The sequence below is a fragment of the Schistocerca americana genome, chromosome 4 (assembly GCF_021461395.2).
Source record: "Schistocerca americana isolate TAMUIC-IGC-003095 chromosome 4, iqSchAmer2.1, whole genome shotgun sequence".
In the NCBI taxonomy this organism is placed as follows: Eukaryota; Metazoa; Arthropoda; class Insecta; order Orthoptera; family Acrididae; genus Schistocerca; species Schistocerca americana.
In genome coordinates, this window is record NC_060122.1 from 426,577,210 (window position 1) to 426,596,597 (window position 19,388).

The following is a 19,388-nucleotide window of genomic DNA, read 5'->3' on the forward strand; positions in this document are numbered from 1 at the left end:
AGTGAACTACAGCGAGTGTTTCCAGGCACCAATTTCATTTGGCTTAAATCCTATCTTGAAGTTGGAAAGCTGCATCATTTAAAGCATTGTTGTTGTTGTGTATTTACGTAAGAAAAGGTGTCTCTCAGTTTTGACGAGACGCATAGTTTTAATCGTTGTGTGAAATTTGGTCCTACTCTCCCGTTTTTTCGAAATCCCGCCATCGGTTACGTACGGCGCTGCTGTCAAAGTGTCACCCCCGGCACTTGTTTCCTTGACCTGGGGCGTGAAGCGACTAGAGACGGAACTTCTCTTTCGTGACGGCGAACAATGCGGAACTAGGCAACAGCTTCGGCCGTCTCTAGCGATCGTGCGACAACATTTTTTGTTGTTGTTGTTGTTGTTGTTGTGTCGCTGAGGCATGCAGTCACATATGCAGAAGTTGTTACAGGTTCGGTCGCGCTGTCATGCGCAGCCGAGTGCAATTGTATGCTGTTTAGTTTTGTCCCACTCAACGGAAGTGCTAAAAAATTGGTTCCAATGGCTCTGAGCACTATGAGACTTAACTGCTGAGGTCATCAGTCCCTTAGAACTTTAAATTACGTAAACCTAACTAACCTAAGGACAACGCACACATCCATGCCCAAGGCAGGATTCATACCTGCGACCGTAGCGGTCGTGCGGCTCCAGACTGTAGCACTTAGAACCGCTCGGCCACTCCGCCCGGCGGAAGTGCTAGAGTTTCCTCAGTTGTTCGAACGTTTGTGTAGTAGCTGGCGAATTGTATGAGCATTTTCCCATGTGTTACATTCTGCCACTAGTGGTAAGTTCTGTCTTGTTATAGATACTGCCATGTTGACTCATGTACGGTTTCGAAGGGATTTTAGTGCAGTTTGTGTTCCTAGTCAAAAATGTATCACGCGTTCGGAAAGGGGTTTGATACTATCGTTAATTTTTCCTCAAGGACATGTCATTATGATCAAGGACACTTGTGTTTGTTTCGTATGCGAACTGCGTGCAGAATTGGCCATTAAAACACTGCCGGGAAAAAATTGGTAGGTACGCCTTTTTAGAGGTTTCCAGTTCACACAAGACTTACTGTTGCAACAGTGCATATGGAGTACATGAAATGATTACACTCACAGCTCAATAGCATAAGCTATTTTGAGGTACCAGGTATCGATCCATGTCGAAACACCCATATTAGAACGTGGTGCAGCCCCCATGGTGGGCAACGCAGGCGCTGACTCTGGCATCCAGTCGATCGTACAGATGATGAATACCATCCTAGGATACGTTATGCTACGCCTACTCGACCTGCTCACATTGTTCTATAAGAGTTGGTCGTTGAGGAGTCGCATGAGTCACTTGTAGCCCTATCGTATCCCATACGTTGTAAGTAGGCTGTTTAGGTTATTTTTATTGGTAACGCCACCTCTGTATAAAAATCACTGCCTGTGCTGTGTGCAGTCTGTGGCTAGTTTGCATTGTTGTCTGCCATTGTAGTGTTGGGCAGCGGCAGCTGGATGTGAACAGCGCGTAGCGTAGCGCAGTTGGAGGTGATCCGCCAGCAGTGGTGGATGTGGGGAGAGAGATGGCGGAGTTTTGTAATTTGTCATGAACTGCTATATATATTATGACTATTAAGGTAAATACAGTGTTTGTTCTCTATTAAAATCTTTCATTTGCTAACTATGCCTATCAGTAGTTAGTGCCTTCCGTAGTTTGAATCTTTTATTTAGCTGGCAGTAGTGGCGCTTGCTGTATTGCGGTAGTTCGAGTAACCAAGATTTTTGTGAGGTAAGCGATTTGTGAAATGCATAGGTTAATGTTAGTCAGGGCCATTCTTTTGTAGGGATTTCTGAAAGTCAGATTGCGTTGCGCTAAAAATATTGTGTATCAGTTTAACCACAGTCGTGTATAATTCTTCAAAGGGGACGTTTCATATGTCGACCCTTAGCCGAGGATACCTCACTGGAATCTTCTGATTTTTCTTGTAGTTTGTGTAATTAGTGTAGCTATTGTTTATTGCTAGTGCGTAATTGTAGAGAGAATCTCCTTTGTAGTTGCAGTCTTTCATCGTTGCACAGTAAAACAGTTGTGGCATGCATGTAGATTTGCACCAAGTATTTCGCAGCTGCAATTAACTAGATATTATTTTCAGTGCTATGTTAATGTTTTCTCTTATTGTTGCTCTTCAAATTGTGTTTTTCTGTGTTATCGTGTGAAATATTGTGACAATAATGGCGTGTGAAAAATGTAATACTAGGCTCCAAAGTAAACTGAGAAATGACAGTGAAAACGAAAGCAGTGTGGTAGCGCCACCGAGTAATGAATTAACTAATGTTCAAAGCAGTAATTTGGTAATTGTACATAGGGAAATGGAGCGGGATGCAAACAATGGTGTAGACAGGGAAACAATTAGTGAACAGGGAAGCATTATCGATCGATCGGTCGGCAACAGCTTGCCTCAGGAATCCGAAATGACAGGACACAATCTTGCAAATACTGTAGATTCAGGTTTTGCGTCCTCACCCTTTTCTCAAATAAGTCAAGACACATTTTCTGCTTTTCAAACTGCGAATATTCCCGGTTCAAATGCATTGCCGAATAGCACTGAGGAACATGTTTCAGACACCAGTGCATTGTTATTACAATTAATGCAACAAATGGGACAAAAGATTCAAAAGTTAGACACAATGGAGCAAAATCTTCAAAAGTTAGACACAATGGAACAAAATCAGAGACAAACACAGCAACAGCTTCAAAAGTTAGACTCCTTGGAACAAACTATTGAACAAACACGTGAAGATTTAACTACTGAGTTACATAAAATCGAATCGAAAAGTCAAAAAGTCTGTAATGACGTAAAAACACAAATTTGTAAGCATTTCCAACCTATTTTTTCGCGTCATGAAAATGCATTACAGAATCACGAAGCAGCCATAAATGAACTTCGAACTATTGTTCATGAAAATCACGACACCTTGCAAGCTAAAATTGACTCAGTTGCATCTACCGATTCGGTTACGCAACTTGCAAAAACTCAGGAAAACTGAAAGGACACAGTAGATTCGATTTCAACACAAATGGACACTCTGAAACTTGGTTCAGAAAAACACACTGAGGAAATGTGTTCACTATCGGAGAAAGTAGCCGAACTTTCGGATCAGTTCACTAACTTATCTACGAAGGTAGATGATAATCTGAATGACACAAAACCGGTAGTCTTTAATGACACAGAAGAGTGCGAACAAATTAGGAAACTGAAACAAAATCTGAATCAAATTAATACGCAACACCAAAGAGAAATCCGGGAAGTACAAGATCAGCTGACACAGGTAATACAAGAATTACGTATTTCAGAGGACACTCGCGCCCCAATACGGGATGAGGGACACAGAAATATGGAACAGCCACAAAATAATTACACTGGACACTTCGGAAATTATGAAAGAAATTGGCAAGGCGCATTGGATTTTGAGATGGAACCGCCGAAGCGAAGTAACAATGAGCGATGTGCGACTCACCGACATGAAGATTTTGACTATAAGCTGTTCATTACTACACGTAAATTTAAAACATTTAAGAATTCTGGCAACGACATTCATCCACAAGCATGGCTTCATCAATTCTCTCATTGTTTTCCTCCCAACTGGTCGTTAGAACACAGATTAGAATTTATGTGTGGCTATTTAGAGAATGAACCAGCTGTAAGAATGCGATCGGTCATTCACGATTGTCACAGTGAAGGAGAATTGGCCGGCCGAAGTGGCCGTGCGGTTAAAGGCGCTGCAGTCTGGAACCGCAAGACCGTTCTAGGGGACTAATGACCTCAGCAGTTGAGTCCCATAGTGCTCAGAGCCATTTGAACCATTTTTGAAGGAGAATTTTACCATGCCTTCCTCTCAGCATATTGGTCTCAAGCTACACAAGACCGAGTAAAACATAGCATCATGATGATGAAACACTTTGAACAATCTGAATTTTCCAGTCTTGTGAAATATTTTGAAGACATGTTGCATAAGAATCAGTATCTTTCAAACCCATACAGCCCCTCAGAACTCATCCGCATTTGCTTAATCAAATTACCTGAACATTTACGGCATATCATTTTGGCAGGACGTTGCAAAGACGACATTGAAGCTTTTCAGGGGCTCTTGCAAGAACTTGAAATTGACACTGACATTCGCGGAACGCGAAAACAGGAGCACAACAATTACAGGTCATATCCGTCACAATTCCGCGATGACAGAAATAATAACTGGACACGATAAGGCTATTCTCACAACACATATCATGACCAAAACAGACACCACCCATATGACAACCGTTGGCAGAGTAGTAATAATTACAGGGAAAGATCACCTCTTCGCGGTAGTGACTATCACAGAGACAATCAGAGAAACAGACAATTTGGGAACCAAAATAATTATTATCAAGGGAGACAGAATAACTTTAGACGCAACGGTCCAGCGCGCACTTATGATTCAGGGAGAAATTCTTCACCACGTGACCGACAAGAAAGAAACTATGGCATATACCGACATGACGACAGACGATATGATCGTAACGACAGACCTGAATTGCATCAGAACTGGCGGGATTCAAACAGAGCTGGGCCCTCTCGGCAAGGCGAATTTGTAGAAGTTAGGTCTCCTAATCCCAGTAACGACGCGCGCCAACAAAGAAACAGACAATGACTCGCACCGCAGGCAGCCACCTGCACCCGCTGGCTCAGAGAAAAATAACATAGACGCTAACCTTGAGCAAATTTTAGCATTCCTTACCGACGTATACAACATGATAATTGCTTTGAAGTTGAAACTCTGCGTACTAGGAAGAGTAAAGGATTGCACCACATATCACTTGTAAAACCGTTCATTGAAAGATAGTCTGCTTTTTAACTTTGTCTTTGCCATATAACTTTTCACTTTACATTGCTAGTATGCTTCGTCAGACTTAGAATCTGTTAACATACAACAATGTTTGAAGTTAAATATCCAATCAAGAACCAAGAGAACTTATTTAAACAGAAATTACGAATGCATTGTTATAGTGAACAGATGTCACAGTGTCATTGTGTGTGTACATTCTTGCTTGTTAGTTGCATGATTATGTAACGACTATAAGGCTTACATAATTAGAACATTTACCAGTACTGGTAATGAGATTTTAATGCAACATTTTGGTTTACTTGAAAATACATTCTGGATTTAAAGTACTTTCAGTGAGATACCAGATGACACAGTGATTAGTTTATTTGACAGCTACACGACTATATCACAACGCTACTAATGTGTGACACAATTTACCTTGTTGCTTTTGCGGTGTATCTGTTTTATATCTGCACAGTTTTTCTGAATTCTTCTGGAAAGTAAAACATATTTTAGTAGTAACTTTTGTGGTATAGCTACATGGAGACAGCCTTTTCTGTAGCACAACAATACGTTACAGCACAGTACTTTCTTCATCAAGGCAATAAGCGTAATAACTAAGATATCTATACTCAAAGCATTTCACTTACCTCATGAGAGGTAAGTACATCGACTTCTGCAGAACTTAGCTTTCGGAGGACGATAATTACGACACTTCCACAGAATTATCTTACGGCAAGACGCACATTTAGCGCTACAGGACACGCATTTGAGTGATTAATTTTGTACTTAAAACATTTATTTTTAAAGATATTTGAAGCACAATGATACAAAGGTTTTCCGTGACACATTTCATTCCATTGTTGTAATCTGTAACACCTGAGGGTATAATTACATTAATCCTCAGGGGGGTACATGCCTACTTTGTGTACCATGTGTTTGGAAAGCACAAGGAGCCCTAGCTAATATGGTATTTGCTTATACAATTTTACACATCGGTACCATATTTTTCTAATACACAAATTACACAGCTATCTGATCGTTTAACTGAGAGATAAACATTTTTTTTTTACTACATCAGTGACACATGTTTACGCAATTTCACAGTTGGGTAACTTCACACTTATGAAATTGTATTTTGTCTGTACTTTGTGAACTGTTCATATTTTTTTGGAACCATTGTGATACTATGAGAGCTTTGAATGATGTATTTGGTATGGGATCATGATTTTTAAAGTAAGTTTGAGGTAAATGACACTACTGACATGAGCAGAGAATTTTTTTTAGGTTTTGAAACTATTGGAGGAAGCTACGACGATTTTGAGATTTGGCTGAGGTTTTATGATGTTATTGTTACGATGATGATGTGTATTATGCTGTTGCCATATGTATATGATCAATAAGCCGATGCTTTATGAGTTATTTGAATATGCTACATATCTGTAATGATGAAATATTGAAGAAGTGTCGACGAATAAGGTAAGGAATAATGAGTAGTGGTTAGGGACTCTGATTTCTGGAAAAGGATGTTGGAAACCAAGAATCGTACTTTAAGAGTTATGAAATGTGTGTATATGTGTGAATGTATCACAATGCTGGTGAAAATTTTTTGGACACTGTTATATTTACAGGATTTTGTTTCTACACATTTGCAACCCAAATTCTTGACCTGCGAAATATTTTTATATGAGATTGTCACTGTAATCCAAACTGGTGTCGTAAATATTTCGGTAAGAAAGTTAAGTGACCACCTGCACGTAATGCGTCGTGGGCACCCAGCTGGGCGACAGTCGCCTTGAAAAAAGCCATTAGCGTGTGCCTTCCAGAGGCACAGGTGGAAAAAAAAAGGAGGGGCCATTATCCTCGATATTGACGTTCCTTTGTAGAAAGCATCGGAAAAACGATACGCTGGAACTTGATAATATATGATTACACTGTGGAGCTCTTAATTTATGATTTACTGAAATGCCTAATGAAATGACGAGAAATATTTTTATGTCTATACATCTGATTATGACTACTGTCTCTCTAGTTGAGAGATTTTTCTACTAACTTATGAAATGCCTAATGACTACTGAATGATGTTCTTATGCTTTACTTTGTACATAATTGCTTATTTCATTTGATATCTAGTTTCTAGCTGCACTGCAGCATTGGTTAAAATAAAATTTTATAGATGTACTAATATAAATATTTTCTGTCTACAGATCGAGTAAATAATTTTTTTCAAAAAAATGAGGGAGCACAAAACGACATTTACCTTCACAGGAACTACATTCATAATTTTCTTTTCAAGTACTTGGTAATTTCTTTTGTAGAATAAATTGTGATGCATCACTCTAGTATTAAGATGTGACATAGGTATTAGACATGGCCATTTTTAGTGTACTATTTTTTCTGCTTGAGCTTTGTCATGTTTAGGTATAAGTTATTTCATTTTCTGTTGTTGGTTGCCAGGCATAGTGCTACTGAATTTCAATTTGTGTTACTCTGCTAAGCCAGATTTATTTTTCTTGTTTGCTGCGCATTGCCTCATATTAATTATAATGTTGAATTGCTTGGTAATTTAGATTTACTGTAGCTTGCTTTGCAAATTTCCATTTTTTTTTTCATTTCTGTTTGCGTTAATTGTTTTGTGCTGCTGCATTGCCTCGTCCCTTAGTTTAGCATCTGAGCTCAGTAGATTTAAGTTAGCTTAAGAGGGGTAGACTATATAAGAAACTGACTATGGAGAATAGGTAAAGAATGCGTTGCAAAGTTATATGAAAAAGATTTGGGCCAAAATGAGTATTGTACACTGAGAAATAATTATATTAAAAGAAATATGAATAGAATACAGAAAGCAGGTATAGATAGGACTTTTTGGGAATAATGATGAATGAAGGGAGATCTCCAAGAAGTAAAGGAAGTTTTGTTTGCAAAATACTGCAGTAAAACAAACCCTGTCCTTTCCTTTTGTATTATTCCGCTATATGTGTGTGTACTCTTGTGTATTTGTGTTTTTCCTGTCTTTATGTGTTTAGCTAATACGATTTATGTTGTAGAATTTTTCTAGTACTAAGCTATATTCACTATGAGGAGGAATACTGTTATCCTCAAATATAAGTTGCATTAATAATATGTTATTTTCTCTGGAAAGTTGTTTACAATTCTGTTCTGTTTCTATGCTCAAGTGTGAAATTAATGTTTCGAAAACTATTCTCATTATTTTATATATTTACTTATGTCATAATTCCTGTAACTCTGATGTATATGTTTTATTAGGATTCTTTTGTAAAGCCTGTACTACAAAGGTTATCTGTATTGTTATGTTCTTTAATGATGTATTTTGTACCTTTGTAATTTTATTTTCATGTTGTAAATTTATAATTGTATAGACACCAGTTCTTCAAATTAAGTTACATTTCACTGCACACATTCCTGTTGGTCATAGTATATGGACAATATGTGAGAAGTAGGGACTGTTAGTGTTTGCACATGTGTTAATAATTCAGCAAGGGACTGGTTAACAGCATTGCTGGTTCTAAGGACAATTCCAAACACTTTGTGAGTGCACAAGTGGTGGTTATGGACTTGCTATATTATCTGCAAGACTCTTCAATGGTGATTGTGCACCTGCACAGTCACAACAGATGGCTGCTGGCCATCTCTACAAGGACTACAGTGGGTCTACACCTTTGGTGATCCACCAATACCATTATTTCTACAAGGACTACAGTGAGTCTACACCCTTGCTGACTCACCAGTACCATTATTTCTGCAAGGACTACAGTGGGTCTGCATCTTTGATGACCCACCAATACCGTAATCTCTACCAGGACTACAGTGGGTCTGCTCTGTGATGACCTACCTACCAATATTCTTCAAAATGTCGAATGACTCTGCTGTGGGTTTCCTCTGTTGTGGCCCATTACCTGTCTGCATGTCGAGAGTCAGCACTGTCTTTCCGTTGGAAGGACAACACTACTTCTTCAAGACTGCATGGAAATCCACTACTTCTGTGTGCAATTTCTTTTACTAATGAGACTTTGGAAAAAAAACTGTAATTACTATTATGACGAATGATCAGGACTATCTTTATGGACTGTGAGAAAATTTTAGCTTTTGACCAACGTTGCATCAATAAGTGTGTGCCTTTGATTTCTTTGTTGTTGTAATTATGAAAAATTTTATCAAATCATTATTGGCCACTGCCCAAAACAATTTGTAAAATTTTTTGTGGGGAGAATGGGGGCTATGTAAGTAGGCTGTTTAGGTTTTTTTTATTGGCAACGCCACCTCTGTATAAAAATCACTGGCTGTGCTGTGTGCAGTCTGTGGCTAGTTTGCATTGTTGTCTGCCATTGTAGTGTTGGGCAGCGGCAGCTGGATGTGAACAGCGCGTAGCGTTGCGCGGTTGGAGGTGAGCCGCCAGAAGTGGTGGATGTGGGGGGAGAGATGGCGGAGTTTTGTAAATTGTCATGAACTGCTATATATATTATGACTATTAAGGTAAATACAGTGTTTGTTCTCTACTAAAATCTTTCATTTGCTAACTATGCCTATCAGTAGTTAGTGCCTTCCATGCATAGGTTAATGTTAGTCAGGGCCATTCTTTTGTAGGGATTTCTGAAAGTCAGATTGCGTTGCGCTAAAAATATTGTGTATCAGTTTAAGCACAGTCATGTATACATTTTCTAAAGGGACGTTTCAACGTGCTCGATTGGAGACATGTCTGGAGATCGTGCTGGCCATGGAAGTTGCTGAACTCTTGCGGAGCACGTTGAGTTTCATGGGCAGTGTGTGGGCCGGCGCTATCCTATTGCAAGAACGGCAAAAGAACGGGTCTAGCAGCATTCTGCACCACCGAGAGCTAGTTAGCGCCCCCTCCAGAAACACCAAAGATGAACGAGAGCTGTAGCTTAAATCGCACCCCATACCATAAGGCCTGGGGTGTGGCCAGTGTGTCTCCGACGAATGCACTCTACGAGACAGCGCTTACCAGGTCTACGTAATACGCGTAAACGACCATCGCTTGCGTGCAGACAGAATCTGCTTTCATCGCTGGAGACCACGGCGCGCCATTCCGAGTGATCCTCTGACGTCACCACTCGAGGCGTGCACGTCGATGCTGTGGCGTGAGTGGAAGACGGACTAGACGTCTGCCTATTGTGCCCTTAGTCCTACTGCTGATAACCGATTGCCAACACTTACAGTTGATACGTCTTGGCTCACAAGACCTCTTATCTGTGCTGTGAATGAGCTGCCACTGCTGCCCTTACAGTGCGACGATCCTGGCGGGTGTGTGTGCTGTGTGGACGTCCAGAATCTCGTCTACAGGCGTGGAATGTTCACGTGACCACTGATGCCAGCATAGTTGTAAAACTGGCGCAGCACGCCCAACTTGTGAGGCAATTCTCCGCAAGGACCAGCCTGCTACTCGGAAGACCACAATCTGACAGCTTTCAAACTCGCTCAGTTGGTTGTAGGAGGCACGAGAGCGTCTCCGTGGAATGGTTGTCTGCTTGCCCCACATTTTTACATCACACTGAGCCATCTGGCTGCGAGCATCCCCTATTAAAGGGTAGACGCAGATGGCGCCGTGGTAGCTATGCCACTACGCTATCTGTTGGCGGATGTAGCTGAAACTGCTTCAGTATATCTAATATCCCCTAAGTGCCATATGCCGTCATTGGATCAAAATCGACTTTGTTTTTACAGATGAACTAATTTTTTTTCGGCAGTGTAGTTTGTCAGTTTTATGTGTACCAACGGGCGTATGCGTTCCTGCTTGGTTTAGGCACCACGTCTAGGGCAAGAGCGATGTGCGGTTCCTAAGGGCACATTTAAGTTCACTGTGTGTGCACACGTCTGGAGATTTAGTACTCGATTCTTACTTGCCGATGCTTGGTACCTCCAGATATACAGAGTGAAGCGAAATTCGCGCACTGGGGCTTCGCAGCGCAGCACCTCGCATGCCAGCGATAAAAAAATGTGTCTCGTAAAATTTCGTCTGGTGAGTACATCCGGCAGAAAAAGAACGTTAAAGAGTGGCAATCTGGCACATGTACGGTGACTGGTTCTGTCAACAGCGGATGCTTGTACTGCGCAGTTTGTGCAGTTGTAAGTAGGCTGTTTATGCTTTCTCTATGTAAGTAGGCTGGTTATGTTTTCTTATTGGCAACGTTACGTAGCAGTCTGTGGCTGCTTTGCATTGTTGTAATACTCGCCATTGTAGTGTTAGGCAGCTGGCTGTGAACAGCACGTAGCGTTGCGCAGTTGGAGGTGAGCCGCCAGCAGTGGTGGATGTGGGGAGAGAGATGGCGGAGTTTTGAAATTTGTCATGAACTGCTATATTTATATATGATGATATCAAGATTTACAACGCTAATTCTTGACCTGTGAAATATTTTTATATGAGACTGTCACTGTAGCGGAAACTGGTGTCGTAATTATTTCCGTAAGAAAGTTAAGTGACCACCTGCACGTAATGCGTTGTGGGCACGCACCTGTGTCAAACACCTGGAGAACAAGCCATTAGGGTGTGCCTTTCCGGAAGCACAGGTAAAAAAAAAAGAAAAAGAAAAAAGGCAGGCCTTTATCCTCGCCATTGACATTCCTTTAGAGAAAATATTGCAAATGCGACACCCTCATTACTTCCATTAACCTTGCTATTGACATTCCTTTGTAGAAAGCATCGCAAATATTACACGCTCATTACCTGAAAACATATGATTACTCGTACTTTGTGCTAATTACTGCAATGCTTATGAATTGATGGGAAATACTCGTTCATCTGCACACCTGATTATGACAAGTGTCTTTCTATGAGAGTTGAGAGCTACTGACTTACGAAATGCCACATGACTATTGAATGATGTTTTTATGCTTTGGTTTGCGTAATTGCTTATTTCATTTGACATCTGTTTTTCAGCTGTGTTGCAGCATTGGTTTCATAAAATAAAATTAAATGCATTTGCTAATGTGAACACTTTCTGTCAACAGATCTATTAAATAATAATTTTGTGATCCACATTCTTCAAAAAAGGAGCATTTGGAAAGGAAAGAACAATAAGAAGGGACTAGTAACAGTAACTGGACACATAATTTTCTTTTCAAGTACATGGTAATATTTTTTTTACAATAAGTTGTTGTGGTGCACCACTTTAATTACTTAGACATTAAGATGTGACTATACATTTCCCTTATCTGCATTGTTGTCTTTAGTGTACTATTTTTTCTGCTTGAGCTATGTCATGTTTAGATATAAGCTGCAGTTTGCCAGGCATAGTGCTACTGAACTTTAATTTGTGTTACTCTGTTAAGCTAGTTTTACTACTGACTTATTTTTCTTGCTACTGTAGATTGCCTCATATTAGTTGTAATGTTGAATTGCTTGGTAATTTAGATTTACTGTAGCTTGCTTTGCGATTTTCCATTTTTTTTATTGCTGTTTATATTAATTGTTTTATGTGCTGCTGCATTGCCTCGTCCCGTAGTTTAGTATCTGAGCTCAGTAGATTTAAGTTAGCTTAAGAGGAGTAGACTATATAAGAAACTAACTATTATAAATTTATAAGAAATGCATTGAGAAGCTATCAGAAAATGGTCTGGCAAAATAAAAAGGATACTGTACAGTGGAGAAAAACTATTATTGACAGAGGATGTGAACAGAATACAGAAAGCAGAGAGAAAAACTATTTTTGACAGAGGATGTGAACAAAATACAGAAGGCAGGCTTGGATAGGACTTTTGGGAATAATGATGAATGAAGGGAGATCTCCAAGAAGCAAAGAAAGTTTTGTTTGCAAAATACTGCAATGAAACAAACCCTGTCCTTTCCTTTTGTGTTATCCCACTATGTGTTTGGGTACCCTTGTGTATATATGTTCTTCCTGTCTTTATATGTTTACCTCATCAGACTTTTGTTATAGAATTTTTCTCATACTCAGCTACATGAACTATGATGAGGAATACTGTTATCCTCAAATATAATTTGCATTAATAATATGTTATTTACTTTGTAAAGATGTTAGACATTATTAATTCTGTTTTGTTTTAATGCTCATGTGTAAAGTTGATGTTTCAAAAGTTACTCTGATCTTTTATGTATTTACTTATGTCATAATTCCTGTAACACTGATGTATATGTTTATTTCTATTCTTTTGTAAAGTCCCTATTACTACAAATGTTATCTGTATTACTATGTTTTTAATGATGTGTTTTGTACCTTTGTTGTTGTATTCTTATGTTATAAAATTGTATAGACACCAGTTCTTCAAATTAAGTTACATTTCACTGCACACATTTCTGTTGGTCATAGTATATGGACAATATGTGAGAAGTAGGGACTGATAGTGTTTGCACGTGTGTTAATGATTCAGCAAGGGACTGGATAACAGCATTGCTGGTTCTAAGGACAATTTCAAAAACTTTGTGAGTGCACAAGTGGTGGTTTATGGACTTGCTATATTGTCCGCAAGACTCTTCAGTGGTGATTGTGCTGCTGGCCATCTCTTCAAGGACTACAGTGGGTCTACATCTTCGATGATCCATCAATACCATTATTTCTACAAGGACTGCAGTGGGTCTGCACCTCTGGTGGCCCACCAATACCGTAATCTCTACCAGGACTACAGTGGGTCTGCTCTGTGATGACCTACCTACCAATATTCTTCAAAACTTCGAATGACTCTGCTGTGGGTTTGCTCTGTTGTGACCCATTACTTGTCTGCATGTCGAGAGTCAGCACTGTCTTTCCGTTGGAAGGACAACACTACTTCTTCAAGACTGCATGGAAATCCACTACTTCCGTGTGCATTTTCTTCTACTGCTCAGACTTTGAGAAAAACACTATTTTACGGTAATGAACGATCAGGACTGTCTTTGTGGACTGTGAGAAAATTTGAGCTTTTGACCAACATTGTATCAATAAGTGTGTGCATTCTGTGAGAAAATTTGAGCTTTTGACCAACACTGTATCAATAAGTGTGTGCATTTGATTTCTTTGTTATTGTAATTATGAAAAAATTTTTCAAATCTGTATTGGCCACTGCCCAAGCCAATTTGTAAAATTTTTTTGTGGGGAGCATGGGGGCTATGTAAGTAGGCTGTTTATGTTTTCTCTATGTAAGTAGGCTGGTTATGTTTTCTTATTGGCAACGTTACGTAGCAGTCTGTGGCTGCTTTGCATTGTTGTAATACTCGCCATTGTAGTGTTAGGCAGCTGGCTGTGAACAGCGCGTAGCGTTGTGCAGTTGGAGGTGAGCCGCCAGCAGTGGTGGATGTGGGGAGAGAGATGGCGGAGTTTTGAAATTTGTCATGAACTGCTATATTTATATATGATGATATCAAGGTAAATACATTGTTTGTTCTCTATTAATATCTTTCATTTGCTAACTATCCCTATCAGTAGTTAGTGCCTTCCATAGTTTGAATCTTTTATTTAGCTGGCAGTAGTGGCGCTCGCTGTATTGCAGTAGCTTGAGCAGCGAAGATTTTTGTGAGGTAAGTGATTTGTGAAAGGTATAGTTTAATGTTAGTCAGGGCCATTCTTTAGTAGGGAATTTTGAAAGTCAGATTGCGTTGCGCTAACAAAATATTGTGTGTCAGTTTAAGCACAGTCACGCATTATTTTTCTAAGGGGACGTTTCACAGTACATAAAGTTTTGGGTTAAAATGCAGGAGGTCGAGGGTTCGATCCTGGGTTGAGGCATACGTTTTTTATTTGGTAAATGTAGTCCAAGTGGTACGGTATCTGGTATCTTATTCGTCAACAGCGATTGCAGCGGGTCCACTAGAAAAAATCTGCACTTACATACTGCAATCGTAGAAATGGAAAACTGGTCAGCTTTGGAGAAAACCCTTTCCACATCGTGGACGTGAATTTATTCGCACCGCTTCATCTACTAGATGCGAAACCTGTTTTCTTTGTACCTTCCTCCAGTGGTCCCATAGATTAGTACCAACTATTATTCTTGCCTCGTCCAGGTCCATTACATTTCGTTAGGGCCTTACGATACCAGTACGACTAGCAACGCGCTTTGTAAACTCGGTCACTATTTGTACGAGTAATCACCGTGGTCCAACTAATTATGCCTTTCAACATTGAGTCTGGTAACCGCATGCTGTTTAGTACGTATCTCAATGCATTATTATTATTATTATTATTATTATTATTATTATTATTATTCCAGCGATAGGATTGTGGAAACATTACGTCTATTACCGTTAGGGAAACAGTGTAATTCGAAGCCGAACATTTGACAATTAGCGGTGTCGGGAAAAAACATGCAGAACAATATCTGTCAGTGGGGTAATGCGCTTTAGGTGGAACAGCGCACAGGACTGACGGCGTGTTTATGTTCAAATGTGTGTGAAATCTTATGGGACTTAACTGCTAAGGTCATCAGTCCCTAAGCTTACACACTACTTAACCTAAATTATCCTAGGACAAAAACACACACCCATGCCCGAGGGAGGACTCGAACCTCCGCCGGGACCAGCCGCACAGTCCATGACTGCAGCGCCCTGACCGCTCGGCTAATCCCGCGCGGCACGTGTTTATGCTGTATGCGCTGTCCACTAGACAGGGACTAGTTGCGAGCGGAGTAACGCGCCCTTGACAGACTCCAATGTACATGCGTACGCGTATCGAATTTTCTCATTGTGAACCTCTAAACCAGTGTGGCAGACGTATGGCATACATAAACGATTAATATGTGGATATGCTTCTGGTCCTTGGCGCATCTGATAACCGGGCTGGTGTTGCCGCTCGTGAATACGCTGCTAGATATCCTCGTCGACGCCATCCAGAAAAAAACGTGTTTTGTTATCTGGAGCTGCACCTTCCGGAGTCAGGTTGTCTCCTTCCACCACCGCGTAACAGAGGTCATCCACGGACTCGCTGTACCCCAGCAACTGAGGAAGCTGTTCTGGACGTCGTATACCAAGAACCTCAGGGAAGTACACGTAGCGTAGCAAGGCAGCTGCGTGTCTTGCAAAGCACGGTCGTTAACATGCTGCACGATCATGCGCTGCACCCATATCATTATGCTTTCACGCAACACCTGCATCCTGCACATCGCCATTAGAGAATGCAATTCTCTGAAAGGTTCCAACAACAACAGGAAGCCAACGATGACTTTGTGAACACCGTAATGTGGTCGGATGAACCAGCATTCACTCGAGACGGTGTCTTCAATATGCACAATGCCCACCATTGGTGTGAGGTTAACCCACACATCACCCACGACAGTGGATACCGAGTTCGCTTTGGTATCAGCGTCTGGACCGGAATATTGGGCTACAGGTAATTGGGCCCTACATGTTGCCTGGACGGTTGGCTGCACGAAGGTGTCATGCATTCCTCTCGAACTATCTGCCTGATGCGCTGGAAGATTTTCCAGTACATGTTCGGCAGAGGATATGGTTGCAACTAGTCGGACGTGGAGGTCCAGTTGTATGGCCACCGCTTTCACCTGACCTAAATCCCCTGGATTTCTTCCTGTGGGGACTCCTCAAGGAGCACATGTACTCTACTCTGGCGACGAATGTGGAAGAATTGGTAGCGCGTGTTCATGCTGCTCTTGTTCCTGTGGATGCACCTTTGGTGCGAAGGGACCAGATCTGTATGATCCGGCGAGTCGCGCAATGTTTGACCATGCCGGGAGGTCCCTTTGAGCATCTGTTGTTCTGAGGACAACGTATTTTGTTGTGAAGGTCATGCTGTCATTAATATGGACATAATTATTGTCACTGGTTGCTAAAATGCGACGTCTGAACGCTCGTATTACAAGCAGTATAAATGACAAGTAGATGTTGTATTATTGTACTGTGCTGTCATCTTTATCATTTCGAAACTGATGTTGTTTTTGTAGTTATTCTGTCCTATGGCAGGTCATTTGTTTCAATTGTCTATTTCTTATTTGTCTAACCACGTATTTGTTATGTTCAGCGTTACAAAATGTTGTAAATTGAGGATACGCGAGACCTAAGAAATGGTGTATACTACATAATAAAATGTCAGAATCAAGCTAGCAAATAAAAAACCCACGAACGAACCCTCGACCTTCTGCATGCTAACACGAAACTTACGCCGCACCAACTGCACAGTATAGGCACGATGTGCTGATAGAGATAATCACCATACATGTCGTTACAGTGGTGCCAGATTGCCACTCTTTAACGTCCTTCTTCTGGTGGATGTACTCGCCAGACGAAATTTTGGGACAGACATTTTTTATCGTTGGCATGTGAGTAGTCGCGCTGCGAAGTCCGAGTGCGTGAATTTCGTTTCAGCCTGTATATTGAGATCTGATTACAGCAATCTGACTGAAATCTTGTGTTGGTTTCCTGTAGCAGTGACTGGTCCGTTCACGTAGTGAGTTAGACAAGTGCAATGAAACATGCACAGAGCTTGATTCTGTGCAGTAAGGTCCTCAAAGTGGAAGTGTTGTCGAATTGTTCCCTTAGCTGCCACTTGAGATGGTATCGCACGTAAGGTGCCTGGTGAGAGCCGTGTCCGATACAAAATCGCTTTGGTTGGCTGTGTTGTATTTTCTGTTTGTTCGGTGAACGTGTGAGTATTTAGTTACGTTGTCGCCTTGTGCTGGTCTGGATTTGCCTTCAGTATTTTCGTGGTGTTCGGCACTAATTGTGCATGGGACATACGGCTGCATATTTATTTAAGTTGTCGCCCCGTGTGATGATCAGTTCGACTTGCATGCTGTCATGCTGTCATGTTGTATTGATTGGTCCATTCTGCTTGTGTTAGGTCAACCTTTTGTACTCTAGTTAGTTGTGTTTATTGCAGGCACGGGGGCGCATTTTTGTTCTCTTGCGTTGCGTCTAACGAACAACGGCGGTGTGTTCGTTGTCGAAGTTGTCCGTTGTCCTCAATGGCTCTCGTGATCTCTTACAGCTAGAACAGTTCTGTCTTTCAGAGTTAAATTTTCCTAAAGCATTTGATTATTGCGAAGGTTACAGCTGTTCGTGTGTGTTGCAGTGTTGGTTTTGATCAACCTAGAACCTATTTAGTAATAAAGGGACTAGATCCTTGCAATAAACTGAAACATTAAATCAAGCTACGGCTAGTGCCGTTAACCATAAGAGTTAAATCACCCGATAGTTGAGTACTATCTTATGTTAAATAGCTATTGGTGTAATTGTAAGTGACGCTACGTTAACAGTGAGCGCTCTAGCTTTGGTAACTTGGGTAGAGCTTACAGAGCAGCCGCTAGTGTCTGGTAATGTGTAGAGAATTTTAGTACTATCCGGTTACATGGAAGTGTCTGTTCTATACGCATGTAACTGTTTTACTGTCAACATGGTTTCGTAGTGGTAGAGCATAATGCCTTCCCCTTTCACATTTTATGAGGCTAGAACTTGTGAACTCTTTATTGAATGATTATTCAGTGCATTTTGTTCAGGACTAGAGTCTTGTTCGATGGGATGCTTTTATTTGCTGGTTTTAACAGCTGTCAACCAGTGGTGTTAGCCGGGATGATATGCTGGTTACACGGATCTCCGTTTCAGAGCTTCCGCTTTCCATTGGTCGAGATGGCCAGGTTCTCAAATCTGGCGCCTAACTCTCTCAAAGGATGTCGGGTGATACTAACTGGCGTCGGATTGGGAAAAAAATAATTGTTTTAGTCCAACAACCCTAAATCGTAAACAACACACTGCTCCACTCCCCAGCCACTTTTCCTGGCGCCACACTTTGCTTGATTTTTATTGGCTTAAATTTATTCACTGAAATACTAAGTTTATGTTACCGATGCCTAACGATCGATCATAACTTCAGTTTCCTTTTAAAGTTACTTAAAATACTTCATTTTTCAAAAACCTAAAAACGCTGTTAACCATATTAAGCAAGTGCAGATTACAAAAAGTAGTGTTCAAAGAGTTTAAATTGTTGATTTACTTCTGAGCTGCTAGTTATAAGTCGCGAAATATAGCCAAAGTGGTGCCAAGGTCACGCTGTTTTTCTGGCGTTACCAAAAACTGGTGAACATAAGACGCTTGCAGAAAGTCCATCTGATGAATAGAGAGGAGGGTGATAGCGTATGCGTGGGAAAAACCGACCGGTTAAAGCGGATACCGGTATTCTGGATCTGAATAACCGGTATTTTTCGGTATTGATCTCAGTTACATTTTTTTTATTTTTTACTAATAATTAGCCTTACCTGCAATGCTGCTGTTTTTCGTTTTTAAATACACTTTAAAAAAAGGAGTAACTTTTCTTAGTAAAACTGGATTGGTTTGAAATACGAAAATGGGATAAGCGACCAGAGCTATTCCAATAACAATATCGATAGAAACGAGCAACAAACACATGGCGTAAGAATTGGTACAGCATCGCTGAGACAATGCCCCTATTGCCCTGTGTCGTGGCTTAAGATACGCGTGTACGTGAAGTGTGCAACACTTGCCCCAGTTGGTCTCTGCACAAGTTTTTCGCCGTCGTCGCCGGGCATTCGTCGTACTGCAGAACGGCAGAGACCCTAGCCTGGAAGCACTTTTTATGCAGAGACTTAGGAATGAAGTACAAC

At 40.8% G+C, this 19,388-nt stretch overlaps 1 protein-coding gene across 1 annotated transcript in view; it reads left to right on the forward strand.

Annotated features, from left to right (window-relative positions):
- Positions 1-19,388, forward strand: part of LOC124614040 — a 422,676-nt gene that overhangs the window by 185,257 nt on the left and 218,031 nt on the right. The gene's annotated exons all lie outside the window — the stretch shown is intronic.